The sequence below is a fragment of the Vigna unguiculata genome, chromosome 2, assembly GCF_004118075.2.
Source record: "Vigna unguiculata cultivar IT97K-499-35 chromosome 2, ASM411807v1, whole genome shotgun sequence".
Taxonomy (NCBI): Eukaryota; Viridiplantae; Streptophyta; class Magnoliopsida; order Fabales; family Fabaceae; genus Vigna; species Vigna unguiculata.
Window position 1 is genome coordinate 3,848,090 of NC_040280.1, and position 13,660 is coordinate 3,861,749.

The 13,660-nt window shown below is 40.1% G+C and overlaps 1 pseudogene; it reads left to right on the forward strand.

The window, feature by feature from the left end:
- Positions 1-430: 430 nt before the first annotated feature.
- On the forward strand, positions 431-12,938 carry LOC114174390 (annotated as a pseudogene).
- Positions 12,939-13,660: the final 722 nt, after the last annotated feature.

Here is a 13,660-nt window from a genome sequence, read left to right on the forward strand (position 1 = left end):
TTTTTCCAGTTTTATCTTCCAATTATCAACAACATATTGTTTCCACTCTAAAGGAAATGAATATATATTCCTCATAACTTTATTCAGAAACAAGAATAGAGATAAAGGATCCCTTGTCTCTTTCTCCTGCGAAAGTTTTTTCAAAAGGGTTGACATTCACCATAAGGTTAGTTTTTAAGATTTTCAATAAATTTGAACTAATAATTTTTTTTTTCAAAATTGTTACTTAGATAACATGTTGATGAGATATTCGATCAATCCTATCCTACACACTGATTTAAAATAATATGAGGAAATGATTGATATTTGATTTGAATAATGAAGACAAGAGATAAAAGTGGTGGGCAATTATATATATAATGGTATTGCTTCAAAAGCGTGGTGCAAGAAAAGCAAATGTCTTACATGCAACTATCTCAGAAGTTTTATGATGGATGCTTTCTCTGTTTCCTGGACCACAATGAATTGATATCTGGTTATTGTCAGAAGGGCCTCCCTACCCATAGCATCAAAACTTTTACGTCAATGCTTCGAGATTCTGATCATGAAATTCAAAACTGTGACCCCTTTTCCTATACTTCTACAATGAAGGCTTGTGCTTGCCTTGCCTCCACTCAGTTGACTCTTCAGTTGCACGCCCATCTCGTCAAGTTACATTTGGGAGCCCACACTTGCATTCAAAACTCCCTTGTTGATATGTATATTAAGTGCGGAGCAATCCCTTTGGTTGAGGTTGTTTTCCTGGACATTGAAAGCCCGAGTTTGTGTTGTTGGAACAATATGATTTATGGATATTCTAAATTATATGGACCCTTTGAAGCTCTCCGAGCATTCAACCGAATGCCTCAACATGACAACGTTACATGGAACACGCTGATATTTGTGTTCTCTCAACACGGCTTTGCGGTCCGCTGTCTTGGTATGTTTGTGGAGATGTGCAACCTCGGTTTTAGGCCCAATTTCATGACTTATGGTACTGTACTCAGTGCATGTGCCAACATTTTTGATCTAGAATGGGGTGCCCATTTGCATGCTCGGATTCTTCAAATGGAACATAGCCTGGATTTATATTTGGGAAATGGTCTCATTGACATGTATGCCAAGTGTGGATGCTTAGAACTTGCGAGGCGTGTTTTTGACCGTGTAGGTGAACGTAATCAAGTTTCTTGGACTTGTTTGATTGTTGGGGTGGCACAGTTTGGACTTGGAGAAGATGCTTTCACTTTGTTTAACCAAATGAGATTGGATTTTGTGGTGTTGGATGATTTCACTCTGGCCACAATACTTGGAGTTTGTTCGGGTCACAGAAGTATGCTGCCCCTGGAAAACTAATTCATGGATATTCCATCAACAGTGGGATGGAATCCTCTGTTCCTGTAGGGAACGCAATCATTACAATGTATGCAAAGTGTGGTGATATTGAGAAAGCTAGCCTTGCATTTAGATTGATGCCACTTAGAGATATCATATCATGGACAGCCATGATCAATGCATTCTCCCAAAACGGAGATATTGACAGGGCACGCCAATGTTTTGATACTATGTGTAACGTGTAACAAATTAAGGGCGGAATGGGAAAAGCAAGCCAGTTAGTTATGCCCCAGGTACATGTGGAGGCAGACCCTAAAATGGGAGTCCAGAGGAAAGGTGTGAGGAAGAGGAGAAGTAACATAAAATTAAAAGATTATGTGACGTAGTGGAGTGTGCCTGTGGTATGTGTAACCTTTGCCTTTCTGAATTTCTATCTCGCATCCTTCACCAATTTCTCTGATTATTCTCTTTCCCTTCTCAGGTTCCTCTATCGTGGAAATTTCCTCTCATTTGTCTCACATTTCAGCTTCCCTGCACTGTTATACAACTCAATACACTTACATCAATAAAATTTCCACGTTATTATCCTTTCTGATACATATATATATATATATATATATATATATATATATATATATATATATATATATATATATATATTAATCTTTTTGGTTATTCTGTTTTTGGAATACTTTTTGTGCATACTGTTACATTGGTGCTTTCATTGATATCATGGCTGAAAACACCCGTCTTAAGGAACTTCAGGCCGAGGTTCGTGGCCATTCTGAGGAACTAAAATAAATTAATAGCATTATTGGAGCTTCGTGACCGAGAACAACGTCTTCATACTCAGCAAGTGCAATCTGCTGCCCAAGGCCGTATGGACCAATTACAACAATCATTGGACCTGATATTACAATCATAGTCTAATTATCGTTGGGCTTTCCTCCTTTCGATGGACAATCTTCGGTGTTGGAATGGATATTTAAGGCCGAGAAGTTTTTTAACTATCATCACACTCCCGATGCTGAAAGGGTCGATATTGCAGCCATTCATTTTGAGAAGGATGTGGTACCCTGGTTTCAAATGCTTCAATGCTTATCAGCGGTGCGTTCTTGGACAGACTTAACCAAAGCTATGGAATCTCAATTTGGGCCTTCTCCTTTTGATTGTCCGATGGCGGAGTTATTCAAACAACAACAGGTTGGTACAATTTCCGATTACTATCTCCAATTTATGTCACTTGCCAATCGTTCTTTTCGCTTGTCGGTAGAAGCATTATTAAATTGTTTCCTAAGTTGTCTCCACGTTGAGATTCGACGTGATGTGGTGGCCCAGGCACCATCTTCATTGTTGCGGGCAGTTGCCTTAGTGAAACTCTATGAAGATCGATATATTGCTCTACCACAATCGAAACTGCCATTTGTTCGACGTTATTCTCAAGTGGGATTCTCATCTGCTTCAGCTATTACGAGTTCTCCTAAGGTTTCCACCAACAACACCCTTCCTCTATTACTTCATGCACCTAACATCAAACAGCTTCGTGATGCTAATGTTAAGAAAATCACACCTGCCGAAATGCAAATCCGGTGTGAAAAGGGATTATGTTATTTCTGCGATGAGAAATTTAGTTTCAACCATAAATGCCCTAACAAACAATATTTGTTCTTGCAACTTGAGGATATAGATACCGAGTCTCCATCAGCGTCAGTACCACTCGTCTCTACTTCGAAAGAATTGTCTAACTCGTTGGTTGAGGATCCCCACTTATCCTTCAATGCTTTGAAAGGTGGTCAAGGTGTAGGCACAATCTGATTTTTGGCATGTGTGGATAAACTTCTTATCACAGTACTTGTGGATGGTGGCAGTTTTGATAATTTCCTCTAACCTCGGATTGCTAAATTTCTCAAATTACTTGTGGAACCAGCTCCCTTGTTCAAAGTAATGGTCGGCAATGGTAATTATATGGCTGCCGAAGGGTTTATTGAGAATTTATCCCTTCAAGCTCAAGGTCATCGTTTCCAATTGCTTGTTTACCTTCTTCCAATTTCTGGTGCTGATTTGATACTTGGAGCAAATTGGCTAAAAACATTGGGACCTCATGTTGCTGATTATGAGGCCTTAAATCTGAAATTTTTGCATCATGGCCAAATGGTGACACTTCAAGGTGAGATTCATTCTGCACCATAGCATGCTCAATTGCATCATATTAGACGTATGATCAACACGAATTCAGTCGCTGAAGTGTATACAATGCAATTATTGGATCATAGTCCAAAACTGTCCCCCTGTCTTGAACTCCCTACATTGATGGCACCTAACTTAGCGACGCTATTAAAGGCTTATGCATCAGTCTTTACCACATCAACAACCTTGCCTCCACCCCGTTCCCATGCCCACCATATTCCTTTAATTGAAGGTGCGGGCCTTGTCAAGGTAAAGCCATACCGCTATCCCCATAGTAAAAAAGCTAAGATTGAATGTTTGGTGGAAGAGATGTTGAATGAGGGTATTATTCAAACCATTAGGAGTCCTTTCTCTTCTCTTATCATTTTGGTAAAAAAAAAAGATGGCTCTTGGACAGTTTGTACCGATTATCGAGCCCTCAACGCAATAACTATCAAGGATAGTTTTCCTATTCCTACAGTGGATGAATTGATTAATGAGTTATATGGCGTTGCAATTTTCTCTAAATTAGATTTGTGATCTGGTTATCATCAAGTGCTAGTGGCCCTAGAAGATAGGTATAAAACAGCTTTCCACACACACCATGGGCATTTTGAATGGCTCGTCATGCCTTTTGGCTTGACTAATGCTCCAGTGACTTTTCAAAGTTTGATGAATGAGATTTTTAAATCTGTTTTGCGGAAATTTGTACTGGTCTTTTTCGATGGCATACTAGTATACAGCTCAACATTGACTAACCACCTTCACAACTTGGAAGTTGTTTTACAGATTCTTCAAAACAATCAGTTATATGCCCGTTTCTTTAAATGTTCCTTTGGGGTGCAATAAATAGTATTTAGGCCATACTCTTTCTGGACTGGGTGTTGCTATGGATAAGTCCAAGTTACAAGCAGTTATTGATTGGGTTCAATCTACTAATGTGAAACAATTAAGGGGCTTCATCGGTTTAACTGGGTATTATCGCCGATTTGTGAAAGGGTATGCCCATTTAGCTGCACCCTTTACTGATTTACTACAGAAAGATGCTTTTCATTGGACTCCATCTGCCACAGTAGCCTTCTATGCTTTAAAAAGAGCACTCACCACTGCACCAGTTTTGGCCCTTCCAGATTTTTCCATACCATTTGTGTTAGAGACTGATGCTTCTGGTTCTGGGATAAAAGCTGTTTTAAGTCAGAACAACCATCCTATAGCTTATTTCTCCAAGAAATTGTCTCCACGAATGCAACGCCAATCCACTTATGTGCGTGAATTTTACGCCATCATAGAAGCCCTAGCCAAATTTTGCCATTATTTACTTGGTCATAAATTTGTCATTAAAACTGACCAAAAAGGCCTAAAAGAATTACTAGAACAGCAGCTACAAACACCCGAACAACAACAATGGCTCCCTAAATTTATTGGATTTGATTTCACAATCCAATTTAAGTCGGGTCGTGATAACATTGTTGCAGACGCATTATCTCGCAGCTTTATGTTGGCCTGGTCTGCACCCCAAAATCAGTGGCTCAAAAGGGTTGTCGAGTTAGTTCAAGTAGATCCCAAACTCAAGCCACTGTATGATCAGTGTGTCGCTCACCAAAATCATTTTGGTGACTATACAGTGAAGGATGGTTTGTTATTTTGGAAAGCCAGAATTTTGCTGCCCTATAATGAGGATCCCATTCAATAAGTTTTTTTAGAATTTCATTCTTCCAAAACATGGGGCCATGCGGGAGTTTCTCGAACTACAGCCTGAATCACTGCTCAATTTTTTTGGCTGGGTATGCAAAAACACATTCGTAAATTTGTACATGAATGTCACATTTGTCAAAAGGCTAAGTTGGACCATGCAGTACCAGCCGGTTTACTTCAACCTCTCCCAATACCTCAACATAATTGGGATGATATTTCAATGGATTTCATCACCGGGTTGCCATGATCTTATGGGTTTTCTACGATTCTAGTGGTGGTTGATCGACTTTCTAAATTTGGGCACATCATTCCTCTCAAATCATATTATAACAGTCAGGTGGTTGCTGACACTTTTATCCATAACATTGTTAAACTGTATGGTATACCACGATCCATCGTTTCTGACAAGGATAAAGTCTTTATCAGTTCCTTTTGGCAACATTTGTTTAAGGCCCAAGGAACTACTTTGGTTATGAGTTCTTCTTATCACCCACAGTCTGATGGACAGACAGAAGCACTCAATAAAACTCTGGAAATGTATTTCAGATGCTTTGTTTTTGAGAACCCGAAGCAATGGTACTCTATGTTGCCCTGGGTCCAATATTGGTATAATACCTCTTTCCATCACAGTATTGGAATGTCCCTACTTAAGGCCTTATATGCTAAAGATGCTCCTGTGGTTACCAGATATAAAGGTCATACAGCTGACCCTCCCTCAGTGAAGGACATCCTGCAACAACGTGATGCTCTATTACACCAACTCAAGTGCAATTTATCCAAGGCTCAACAGTATATGAAATCTAAAGCCGACAAAAGGCGACGTGACTTAGATTTTGCGGTGGGAGATCTTGTCTTAGTCAAACTGCAGCCATATCGTCAGAATACGCTAGTTGGACGCAGGAGTCAAAAGTTGAGTATGCGTTATTTTGGACCCTTTGAAGTCATTCAACATATTGGCAGTGTTGCATATAAGCTCCTACTTCCGGAGACAGCACGGATTCACCCCATATTCCACATTTCCCTGCTGAAGAAATTCATTGGTCAACCATCACAACAATATCTACCGTTGCCACTTATTACTAATGAATATGGGCCTGCAGTTCAACCATTGCGCGCCATGGCTTTTCGCAAGATCATGCACAACACCACGCTAGTTCCCCAAGTGTTAATCCAATGGAATTCTTTAGATGATGATGACTCCACCACTTGGGAGGATGTTGCTGACATTACTTCACACTTTCCAAATTTTAACCTTGAGGACAAGGTTACTGTCCATGGGGGAAGTATTGTAACGTGTAACAAATCAAGGGCGAAATGGGAAAAGCAAGCCAAGTTAGTTATGCCCTAAGTACACGTGGAGGCAGACCCTGAAATGGGAGTCCAGAGGAAAGGTGTGAGGAAGAGGAGAAGCAACATAAAATTAAAAGATTATGTGACGTAGTGGAGTGTGCCTGTGGTATGTGTAACCTCTGCCTTTCTGAATTTCTCTCTCTCGCATCCTTCACCAATTTCTCTGATTATTCTCTTTCCCTTCTCAGGTTCCTCTATCGTGGAAATTTCCTCTCATTTGTCTAACATTTCAGCTTTCCCTGCAATGTTATACAACTTGATACACTTACATAAATAATATTTCCACGTTATTATCCTTTCTGATACATATATATCTGTTAATCTTTTTGGTTATTCTATTTTTAGAATACTTTTTGTGTATATTGTTACACTATGTCTGAGCGAAATGTCATAACTTGGAATTCCATGTTAAGCATGTATGTCCAGCATGGGTTCACAGAAGAAGGGATGAAATTATATGTTTTGATGAGAAGCGAAGCAGTCAAACCGGATTGGGTCACTTTTGCAACCTCTATCTGGGCCTGTGCTGACTTGGCAATTGTAAAACTTAGGACACAAGTCATATCTCATGCCATGAAGTTTGGGCTTAGTTCGGATGTTTCTGTTGCAAATAGTATTGTCACTATGTATTCAAATGTGGACAAATAAAAGAAACACATAAATTTTTTGACTCAATACATGTGAAAAGCCTGATTTCTGATAGGATAAACTTAAATTAGGAGTTATTAAGCAGACTTTATGAGTGGTTACATTTGTGATGTTTTAGGAGAGCAAAGGTCAAAAGTTTTATGTGTTATGTTTTGGATGTTAATGGTGATTAGTGTTATGTTTTTATAATAATTGGAGACATTATGGCTTGCAGATGAAAAGCCAAATGTAAGTCCTATAAATTGTAGTGTCTTGCTCATATGAAATACACAAGTGAAATAAATCATATTTTTAGAGATAGAGTGCCTTTGCTAACAAAGTGGTATCAAGAGCCAGTTAGCCTGAGTGTCTGAGAGTGAAAAAAGTGAGTGATGGCCAACAATATGTCCTTACCCCAGCTGACACAAAAATCCGACTACGATAAGTGGAGCATGCAGATGAAGGCCTACCTCGGATCCCAAGACGTGTGGGATGTAGTTCAAGGTGGCTTCGAAGAGCCAGAGGATTTTGATGAACAAACAGTTGCCCAGATTGCTGCGTTGAAAAAAACACGAGTCAAAGATAGGAAAGTTATGTATGCATTGTACCGAGCTGTGGACGATGCAGGCCTTGAGAAGTTAGCAAACGCTACGACTTCAAAAGAGGCATGGGAGATCTTGGAGAAAACATATAAGGGAGATGACCGTGTGAAACAGGTTCATCTTCAAGCTCTCAGAGGAGAGTTTGAGAGGTTGCTGATGAAGGAGAACGAAGGGGTAACCGAGTTCATATCTCGGGTGGAGACTGTGGCAAACCAACTTGGCAAGAATGGGGAGCCGTTGCCTGCAAACCGAGTTGTGGAGAAAATTTTGAGGTCAATGACAATTGACTTCGACAACATTGTGTGTGCTATAGAGGAATCCAAAGACCTCTCAAAGCTCACGGTGGAGGAGCTTGCAGGGTCTCTAGAAGCCTATAAACAAAGAAGAAGAAAGACGAAGGAGGACTACCTTGGCCAAGCTCTCCAAGCAAGGACAAATTTCAAGGCGAAAAAAGGCGTTTGGAACTCAGAACACTCGGGGCAGAGGAGGAAGAGATCACGGGAGTCAAAACCGAGGTCCTGGAGGCAGAGGTCGAGGACGTAGTGGTCAAGGTCGAGATGATTACGAAGACGGCGCTCCCAGCCTGCAAAATTGGCGAGGACGAGGTCGAGGTGGAGGCCGAGGAGGTCGGTCAGGCAACAATGGTGAGTGCTACAAGTGCAGCAAGCCCGGTCACTATGCAAATGAGTGTAGATCGGTCAAGTGTTATAACTGTGGTAAGACCGGTCATTTTGCAAAGGATTGCCGGTCTCAATAGGAGAAATGAATCAACCAATCTTCTTACAGAAGAGGTTGAAGAACAAGCTGGAATATTGTTGATGGCCAGTAGCAAAGCGAGCTTGGCACATGATGTGAAAAGCTCGGTAGATGATATGAAGAATTTGGCAAGGGAGGAAATTGATGAGGATGAGATGTTGTTGACAAAGAGCTCGGATATTGAGCTTGGTTCGAACTCTAGCACAAACACTGAGTTTGGTTTGCGAGTCCAAAACAACTCGATCTGGTATCAAGACACTGGCGCTAGTAAACATATGTGCGGAGATGAAAATATGTTTGATGAGCTCTCCAAAATTGAAGCTGGACATGTGTCATTTGGAGACGCTTCCAAGGTGATGGTAAAAGGACGAGGTACGATATGTTTTTCTCAAAAGAATGGACGAATTGGGACAATTCAGGATGTGTACTACGTACCCGACCTCAAAACCAACATATTGAGTATGGGGCAGTTAATGGAAAAGGGGTACTCAGTCATCATGAAAGATGGAGTGCTGGAGTTGAGGGATAAACTCGGACACCTTATTACCCGAGTAGAAATGAAACAAAACAGAATGTATAAACTAGAGCTGAGGTGTTTGAAACTCGACGTCGAGGATGAAGCAATGAAGTGGCATTTTCAATTCGGCCATTTGCACTTTGGAAGGTTGACCGAGCTAGTACAAAAAGAAATGGTGCGTGGATTGCCAAACAAAGAATTTAAGAAGAATTTTTTTGAAAATTGTGTACTTGGCAAGCACCAGAGAGCCTCGTTTCCAAAGACAATTGAGTATCAAGTGAAGGAACAACTCGGCCTGGTGCATACAGATGTTTGTGGACCAATTACTCCTGTATCTTTCAGTGGTAAGAGGTATTTTTTAACATTTATTGATGATTTCTCTCGGAAGACATAGGTTTATTTTTTGAAGGAAAAATCTGAAGTATTTGGAGTGTTTAAGAAATTTAAAGTAATGATTGAGAATGAAACGGGCACAAAAATTAAAGTTGTTCGGTCAGATAGAGGTGGTGAATACACATCAGTCGAGTTCATGAGGTACTGTGAGGAGCTTGACATTAGAAGATTTTTGAAAGCTTCATACTCACCACAACAGAATGGAGTTGCTGAAAGGAAGAATCAGACAATTCTCAACATGGTTCGAGCAATGTTGAAAGGTAAGAATATGTCAAAAGAATTTTGGGCTGAAGCAGTGCAGTGTTATGTGCAAAACAGGTGTCCTCATGCAAAACTCAATGGAAGAACACCACATGAAGCATGGAGTGGAAAGAAACCATGTGTATCTCACTTGAAGGTATTTGACAGTGTAGCATATGCTCATGTTCCAGCACAACAAAGAACCAAGCTCGAGGACAGGAGTAAGAAACTTGTTTTTATTGGATATGATGAAAAAACAAAGGGCTATAAATTGTTTAATCCAGTAACAAACAAAGTTCTTGTGAGTCGAGATGTTGTAATAGATGAGGAGAACGAATGGAACAACTCGGCAATGACAGTTAAGAGCATAGCAACGACAAGTGGGAGCTCAGAAACTACCTTTGGAAGCCCGACAAGTGAAAGAAGAAATTTGGACAATGTACCAGCAAGACAACAGAAGGTCTCTGACGAGGAAGAAGAACCATTGCAGCCCAGAACTCGGAGCCTACAAGACATATATAATACAAATAACGAGGTACATGTTGTGTGTCTTTTGGCAGAATCGGAAGATGTTAGATTTGAAGAAGCCGTGGTGGATGAGAAATGGAAGAAGGCAATGGACGAGGAGATTGTTGCTATAGAACGTAACAACACGTGGGAACTATCCGAGTTACCACAAGGAGCTCGGCCCATTGGAGTAAAGTGGGTTTTCAAGAAGAAAATGAACGCACAAGGTGAGATAGAGCGATATAAAGCTCGATTGGTGGCAAAAGGCTATAGACAAAGGGAAGGAGTTGACTATGTCGAGGTGTTTGCACCTGTTACTAGGATGGAGACTGTTCGTCTACTAATTTCTATAGCAACTCAGAACAAATGGCCCATTTTCCAAATGGACGTAAAATCAGCTTTTCTGAATGGTGTGTTAAAGGAAGAGGTCTACATTGAACAACCACTCGGCTACATGAGGAGAGGTGAAGAAAAGAAGGTGTTGAGGTTGAAGAAGGCTCTTTATGGCCTGAAACAAGCTCCAAGGGCGTGGAATGACCGAATCCACACTTATTTCGTGGAAAATAAATATGAACAATGTCCGGTTGAACACGCACTATATATAAAGAAGCATGGAGGTAGGATAATGTTTATAGCTCTTTATGTTGATGACCTTGTGTTCATGGGTAATGATGCAGAATTAATCAAGAAGTTCAAAAGAACCATGGAGAAAGAGTTTGAAATGACGAACTTGGGACACATGAGATACTTTCTCGGGTTGGAAGTCAAACAACTTGAGACAGGCATCTTTGTGTCTCAAGAAAGGTATGCCGAGGACATTCTGAGTAAATTCAAGATGGTGAGGTGCAGTCGGTTTCAACTCCAATGGAACCAGGTACAAAACTTTCAAAGTTTGATGGAGGAGATCACGTAGATGCCAACAAATACAAAAGCTTGGTTGGAAGTCTTCGTTACTTGACGAGTACAAGGCCGGATTTGTTACTAAGCGTTGGTATAATAAGTCGATACATGGAGGAGCCGACCTACACACATTGGAGAGCACTGAAAAGAATATTGAGGTATGTGCGGGGAATAACATCACTCGGATTATACTACACTAGGTCGGACGATTACCGATTAGTAGGGTACTCGGACAGTGATTGGTGCGGAGATGTAGATGACCGAAAAAGCACATCCGGGTATGTATTCTTCATGAGCAACACGGCGTTTACCTGGCTCTCAAAGAAGCAACCTATAGTGACGTTGTCCACATGCGAAGCTGAGTACGTTGCAGCATCATTGAGTGTATGTCATGCAATATGGCTTAGAAATCTTCTAAGCAAACTGGAGATGAAACAAAAAGGAGGGACTGTAATTCGAGTAGATAACAAGTCGGCTATTGAGTTGGCAAAGAATCCGGTCAACCATGGAAGGAGTAAGCACATTGATGTGAAATTTCATTTCATCCGAGAACAGGTGAAGGAAGGTAATGTAGAGATGGTGCACGTGGGAAGCAGAGATCAAATTGCAGACTTATTTACAAAGCCATTGCCAACTGTGTTGTTCAATAACTATAAAAATCTAATCGGAATGAAGGATGGAAGAAGTATTTAAGTTTACGGGGGAGTTTTGTTAGGATAAACTTAAATTAGGAGTTATTGAGCAGACTTTATGAGTGGTTACATTTGTGATGTTTTAGGAGAGGAAATGTCAAAAGTTTTATGTGTTATGTTTTGGATGTTAATGGTGATTAGTGTTATGCTTTTATAATAATTGGAGACATTATGGCTTGCAGATGAAAAGCCAAATGTAAGTCCTATAAATTGTAGTGTCTTGCTCATATGAAATACACAAGTGAAATAAATCATATTTTTGGAGATAGAGTGCCTTTGCTAACAATTTCCTGGAATGCCATGATGGCAGCATTTGCACAAAATGGTATAGGCAAGAAAGTAATTGAAACATTTGAGGATATGTTGAGTACAGGGTGCAAACCTGACCATATAAGCTACGTTGCTGTTTTATCTGGGTGCAGCCACATGGGGCTTGTAGCTGAAGGGAAACATTATTATGATTCCATGACTCAAGTGTTTGGGATTTCTCCAACAAATGAGCACTTTGCTTGTATGGTAGATCTGCTTGGTCGAGCAGGGTTACTAGACCAGGCCAAGAATTTAATAGATGGAATGCCTTTTAAGGAAAATGGCACTGTTTGGAGTGCTCTACTAGGAGCATGCTGAATCCATCATGATTCAAGACTAGGTGAAACTGCCGTGAAGAAGTTGATGGAATTAAATGTTGAAGACTCTGGAGGTTATGTCATTCTAGCAAATATATACGCCGAGTCAGGGGAGTTAGAAAATGTTGCTGATATGCGAAAGTTGATGAAAATGAAAGGAATTCGAAAGAGTCCATGTTGTAGCTGGATTGAGGTTGATAACGGCGTACATGTGTTCACTGTAGATGACACCAGTCATCCACAAATAAAGGAGGTTTATATAAAATTGGAGGAGATGATGAAAAAAGTCGAAGATACTGGAAGATATGTTAGTGTTGTCTCTTCTCCTCATAGGAGTAAAAAGTACCATAGTGAAAAGCTTGCTTTTGCTTTTGGGTTGCTTAGTTTACCATCTTGGATGCCTATACATGTAATGAAGAATCTTCGTGTGTCAAACGATTGTCACTTGGTAATAAAGTTGTTGTCTTTGGTCACCTCAAGGGAGCTTATAATGAGAGATCAATATCGTTTTCATCATTTCAAGGATGGGTTTTTCTCCTGTGGAGACTACTGGTAGTTGAGGTACACATTATTCTTTTCCATACCTGCTAACTCTCCCATTGCTTTTACTTTATACGCTTTTCCTTCTCAGAATCCGACAACCATTATTTGAAAATAGTTAGTTCACTATACCAATATTGTTTACCTTTTATCTAAATTAAATAGCACTTTTGCATGTAACTGCTAGCAATTTGACAGAACTGAAATACATAAAGTTCTTATCTTATCTTGTTCGAAAGTTGTGGATTGAGCCAAGACGGAGCTAATCCCATAATTATTTAACTTTCTTTCCATTATTGTTGAATCACACTTCCCACGTGCTAGTACAAAAGGGTACAACTTTCAATATTTTGAATGTAGTATTTTTTTCTCACTTAGATTAGATGGGACTTGGTGCCTTATCTCTATTTGGTCAAATCTCTTTTCGTGTGTGCTCCTTGTATTTTGAGTTTGATAATCATAGGTTGACCGAATAGAGATCTGTACACCCAAGTGGACAGACAAAGTCCAAGTATCAACCCATGAAATTTGTCAATTCCAGTGAGCCACTACTTTTTAAATCCAATGGAAACACAAACAAGAAATTTGATTGTATGCTCCCTAAAACCCCTGTTCAAGCATTCCTTCTTCTCCATTTTTTTATTGTTGTTGTTGCTATTCTAGAAGTATAGAGTTTGTTAGAAGAAGAATAGTTTCCTTATACGTGTTTCAAAGGTTTGAAACAGCCTCAGCGTTCGT